The 5,877-nt window shown below is 34.3% G+C and overlaps 1 long non-coding RNA gene across 1 annotated transcript; it reads left to right on the top strand.

Annotated features, from left to right (window-relative positions):
• The first annotated feature begins 365 nt into the window (after window positions 1-365).
• Window positions 366-1,835, top strand: LOC137805892 (uncharacterized). The gene is made up of 2 exons (XR_011080270.1): window positions 366-1,081; window positions 1,333-1,835. It is a non-coding gene; the product is annotated as an uncharacterized lncRNA (long non-coding RNA).
• Window positions 1,836-5,877: the final 4,042 nt, after the last annotated feature.

The following is a 5,877-nucleotide window of genomic DNA, read 5'->3' as shown; positions in this document are numbered from 1 at the left end:
GGCCTAAATCACCACCTAAATCGTCTAGTAAGAAGTGTTTTAAATGCTTAAGCTATGGACATATTGCTTCTAATTGCCCTACTAAACGAACTATGTATATGCATGATGGGGTAGGTGGTAGTGAGCATGAGTCCGAATCTTCTAGACATTCCTCACCTTCTAGATCCCTAAGTGAGAGTGAGAGTGAAAGCCCACATGAGGGTGACCTATTAGTAATAAGACGCATGCTTGGCCAAGTTTTAAAACCTTTTGATGAAACTCAAAGAGAAAATATTTTTCATTCAAGGTGTCTTATTAATGATAGGGTATGCTCTTTAATTGTGGATGGGGGGAGTTGTGCTAATGTGGCAAGCACAAGAGTGGTAGACAAACTTGGATTACCTACCATCTCTCATGCCAAGCCCTACAAGTTACAATGGTTGAGTGAGGTGCGTGAGTTAGTGGTGAACAAGCAAGTCCTCATTACATTTTCCATTGGCAAATATAAAGATGAGGTCTTGTGTGATGTTGTTCCTATGGAAGCCACACATATTCTTTTAGGTAGGCCATGGCAATTTGATAGAAAAGTTTTTCATGATGGCTTTACCAACAAAATGTCTTTTAACTTCCATGGGCACAAAGTCACTCTTAAGTCTCTCTCTCCAAAGGAAGTACATGAGGACCAAGTTAAAATGAGAGAAAAAAGAGAGAAAGAAAATGATCTAAAAAGTTCCAAGAGAAGCCTTCTCATGTCCACACAACAAGTTAAAAGGGTAATAGTTACTCAAAAGCCTATTTTTTTAGCTATTCCTAGGACTATTGACTGTGAGTCGGCTAAGGATAGTCCCACATGTTTGGACAATTTGGTAAAGGACTATGAAGATGTGATTCAAGATCCTCCTAAAGGCTTACCACCTCTAAAAGGGATTGAACACCAAATAGACTTAATGCCCAGGGTTTCTTTACCACATCGTCTAGCATATAGGACCAATCCCAAAGAAACTCAAAAAGAAAATGAAAAGGAAATTGAAGTACATGATAAACCGAGTCTTAATACCTTCTCAACTAAATCACTTTTGTTGACTCGTGCTACGCCTACAAGGTCTTCTTCTTTGTCATTTTCATTACCTAAGGTTCCTACTTCCACACCATATTGGATAAAGAATGTTAAGGATGATTTTTTCATATCTCCTATTTTACCAAATAATATCATTCCTAAACAATCTTTTCCAACATGGTCTGTGTATAGACCATCTTTTTTTGAACTCCCACCATTTCAAAGTGATAAGTCATGTTTGCCCATTTCTTCTTGTCTTCTCTTATATAATAGCAAACTGACTTTGTTTTATGCAGGAGTACTGAATTCGTGGACGAATTCTCTCCAACTCGGGGAGTATGATGGATATCCACTAGGAGAGGATTTTATTAATGAAGGAAGAGGATTTTCACCTACACATTTGAAGTTCTTCCTTCTAGTCTTCTCACAAATTAAAAGAAGTCAAAGAGAAGATCAAGCCTAAAGATAAAGAAGTCTACAAACTCTCAAATAATAGGCTTCATATTAAATATCTCTCTTTATAGTTTCTTTTAAATTGTAAATAATATAGAATAATGTTTAGAAAGGTGCTTAGAGGGAAACATGAGACACCTCTTTTGTAAAAGCATCTTTAGGCTTTAGTTTAGCAAATTCTAGAAGCTTGGGGAGTGAGCTTAGTAAGGGGGGTGTGATCTTAGGAGTTTTTTGGGTAGCTTAGGGAATAAGCTATGTAAATGACCAGCCCTTACTCCTATAAAAGGAGGGCTTAGGTCCTTCACAATTCAGATTGGAATTTTATAGTAGAGAGACTATACTCAAATTTGGAGAGAAATTGTGAGTCTTGAGTCTTCTTCTTCTTTGCCTTATCTTGTGAGCAATGGTGAGCTTCAAGTGGCAGCATTCCATCACTTATCTTGGGTCAAGGAACCAAGTGGCGTGAAGTGTTCTTCTAATTCTCAAAATCCAGCAAGCTTATCCTATAAGTGTTCTTCTTCTTTCATGTTCTATCAATTTCATTCGGTAGTTTTTAATTGCCTAGTCTTCCCTTTCATTTGCACCGTTTAAATTTGCATTTCCAGCTTTGTTCTTTGTTTCTATTCGGTTCAGTAGCTAGCTTTTCAATTCTGTCCAGTTTTTAATTCTTGTTCTTCATTCCTTGTGTTTTGATTCCATTTGACAATATATGGACTTCCATATGAGTCTTGGTTGGTGCTAAGTCTTGGTGAGTTCTTGAATTAGAACATTGATCCAATTCTAAAGTAAGGTGCCATTTATGACCAGCTCAAGTTGCTCCTAAGAATGTCAAAGAATCATGTATTCTTGTAGTTACATTCACATCATGTGGTATCTAGAGTCTAGGCTTGTTTTTGCTTAAATTTTGAGTTTCCTCTTTTCATCTTTGGTTTCCTCATGAGAGAGTGGAATAGGATTACATCTGTATTATTTTCAGTTCATTCTATAAACAAGTGTAATTCGTTCTTAATACTTTGTTTTTTCTGGTGTTGTAAGACAAGGAGTGTTGTGTGCTCTTGAGGTTGTCAAGATCAACATTTTTGGTGTGTGTTGTGCCAAAGGAAGTGTGTTTCTTGAGGGGTTCAAGGTCACTTCTTTGGTGGTTTTGTGTGTAATTTGTATTTGATTGCTTAGTGGATTGCCTAGTGGAGTCTGGGGTCTGGATGTAGCTCTTGGTTTAAGAGTGAATCAGTATAAACTGTTTGTGTATCTTTTTTTTTTCCTTAAACTCATTTAAATTCCGCTATTATTGATTTGCTGGTATAAACAATCGGTTGTTTCTACAACCGATTGTTTTTCTGGTGCTTTGTTGTTTTGTGCTTTATATCTTGGGTAACTGAATTTCTGATTGAGTTTCATTCAAAGGATTTTGTTCTAGCTTAAAAAGTTTTCGAAAACCCCTTTAAACAATTCACCCCCCCCCCTCTCTCTCTCGTTTAAGGCCATATATTCTAACATTATTAACTGAAAGTGAGAGTTATATGTATAATTTTTTCTATCACAAGTTAAAGATGGTACATGGGGCCAATTTTTCATTTGAAAGGGATAGTACTCCGATGATAGGTAAAATTTAAAATAATCCGCGAAAGAAATTGAGAGACTTACACAAATCCAACTAAAGCATTTTGTAAAAGAAATAAAAGATGTGCCCACATGATATATGAACAAAATCGAGAACACTATTCAAGTCAAGTAAAAAAAAATCATAAATGTTTTGAGTTGTTTATCAATAATTTTTCGTATACAACAATCATTGTATAGTGATGGACATTATTTCAACCCTTCTTTAAACAAGTCTCATTGCTCAAGACTTGAGGGACTGTGTAGTCGTGGACAGGATTCCAACCTATCTTAAGTAAGTCTCATCGTTTAAGACTTAAGTGGTTTGTAGTAGTAAGTGGAATTTTGACTCATCTATCACTCAAGACTAACTAGAAAAATTAAGATATGATTATTAGAAAATAAATTGGGAAATATTTGTCTTGCATCATTATAGAGGAATTTTTATCACAATCAAGCCTGAATAAATACACAATTTGGAACAAATCTTTTGGATAATATAATAAATTCTAATACGAGTAACTATGATCAAATAATAATTAATTAAAAAAAATGATAATGAGGCAAAAAAACACTAAGGATGTAGACATTAATTTTAGCAAAAGAATTATAAGTCTAAGAGAGTAGTTAACTATAAATAGGATCAATAAGGCCTAGAAAAAGACAACACATTTCAATGTCTAGCAAAGAGGTTAACTTATCTCTTGGTTAGAACAATTATGAAGAACATTGACAAGTTGGAAAATGAATACTTAGGTATCTCATTGGTACTTTGAAGAGTTTATTTATGTCTTGAGAGTGACAATTCGTGTTGAATGGTTACACATTAGCTAAGGAGTTCTTTTGAATGTAGAAATTCTTACAAGAGTTTGGTATTATCAAAAGAAAAATATATTTTGTGTTGTAATAGTGAAAGTGTGAAACATCTCAGTAAAAAATGGGCTTTTCAATCAAGTTCAAATGATATTGAGGTTTCTTCTATTGGGAGTGACACTGCAAGGTCTACAATCACACACACTCAACAAAATATTTTAATTTACGCAATTTTTACAAAAGAAAAAATTGCAAACTCTTTCAAAAGACACAACTATACAAGTTCTCAATAAACCCAAGAAACTATTGAATTGTGGTGAGAATTTGAAAAATACTCTTCATTTTTATAGTAGCTTCTTACCTTTCACTTCTTCATATTACTCAATATGAAATTTTTGTGAATACCTAATCGTCACCACTTTATTCAGCCCATTAAAAAAAAGAAAAAATGTGTTTTTTATAGGCTACCAACTTCTTATCCATTCTAAAAAATGCATCATTCTGCATGTTTTTTTTCGGGAAATAAAAAGAAACAAATCGGTTGTAGGTGGCTAGAGTTTTATTCTCCTAAAGTGGTGCTCCTCTTTTAAGCGATTAGGGTTGTTTTTCTACCTAGTGTTCTGAGATGGGGATGAATTCTTTCGGTTTTCATATTCCTTAGGGGTGTCTCAAGGATCAAGTTTGCTCTTCACAAGCCAAATGATCTTATGCGACTCAAGAACAAAAGAAGACTATTGCACAATCCTTGTGTGATATCCCTCTTTCATAGTTTCCTTTTCCTTGCATAAAGTGAGATTTGATATATGTTCAAATTTAGGAATGTTAATGTAGGTCGGCCTGCAACTCACTAGCAAAAATTGTGGGCAGACTCATTAATCCAACTGTTGACCCGCTTAAGCCTGTCTCGCATAACCCGTGACCCGCGTAAAAAGAAATATTTTTGAATTTTAAGTTAAGGCTCCCCAGCCCCAAGCTACATCACACATCTCATATTCTCCAGTTCCTTCATTCAATTGAATCCCTAAAACCTAATTAGGTATGCCTTCGCGTTTGCATCCGCTCTGTTGCGCACACACTTCGACTCCACCTCCGAGTTTGCTCCTCCTTCGCGTTCACACGTCCTCTACTCCATCCAGCTTCCCTGCAACTCCGACAACGCCCTCCACCATCGTCCTCCATCGTCATCTTTCTTCAAGTTTGTTCTACCTCTTATGAGATTGTATTATATGTATGTTTTTTCTTTGATTTACTATCTAAATCCATGGAGAACATTCGCTACAAGAAATTATTTATTTACATACCAACTATTACATATGAATACGAATCCATATGTAAAGTGAGTGTTACATACAAATATTTACATACGATTTTTTTCCTATTTAAACCAAAAGTGATTACATACAGATATAATTAATATGTAATTTTGATGCCATGAAGCGGGAATAATTACATATAGATTATATCAGTATTTACAACATTACATATTTAATTAAAAAAAATGGAAATAATTACATATGGATTATATTTCTATATAACGTAATATTTAATTAAATATGGAAATAGTTACATACGAATTATATCTGTATATAACGTATTTTATATTTAATTAAAAACTTGATATATTTGCATATTGGTTATATCTGTATGCAATATTTAAAAAAGCGGAAATAGTTACATATGGATATAATTTGATTGTACAGTATTACATACAGAATTAAAAAATAAAATGTTTTCTGAAAGTGTGCCATGTTTTTTTAAACACGAACCCATGAACTCATGAACCTTACTCTCTAAATTTCACCAAATCCACTGTGAAATCGAAACACATAAATCAAAAGTGAAAAATCGAAAGTCCTCAAAGCCAATCGAAATCCATTTCCTAAATTTCTCCTATCTTTCAGAAATCGAAAGCAATTACCAAACCCTGCAAGGAACTCTCATTCCCAAATCACACATTTCTTCCAGTTCCATTTGCA

The sequence above is a fragment of the Phaseolus vulgaris genome, chromosome 3 (assembly GCF_000499845.2).
Source record: "Phaseolus vulgaris cultivar G19833 chromosome 3, P. vulgaris v2.0, whole genome shotgun sequence".
In the NCBI taxonomy this organism is placed as follows: Eukaryota; Viridiplantae; Streptophyta; class Magnoliopsida; order Fabales; family Fabaceae; genus Phaseolus; species Phaseolus vulgaris.
This window is presented reverse-complemented; position numbering and strand designations above follow the sequence as displayed.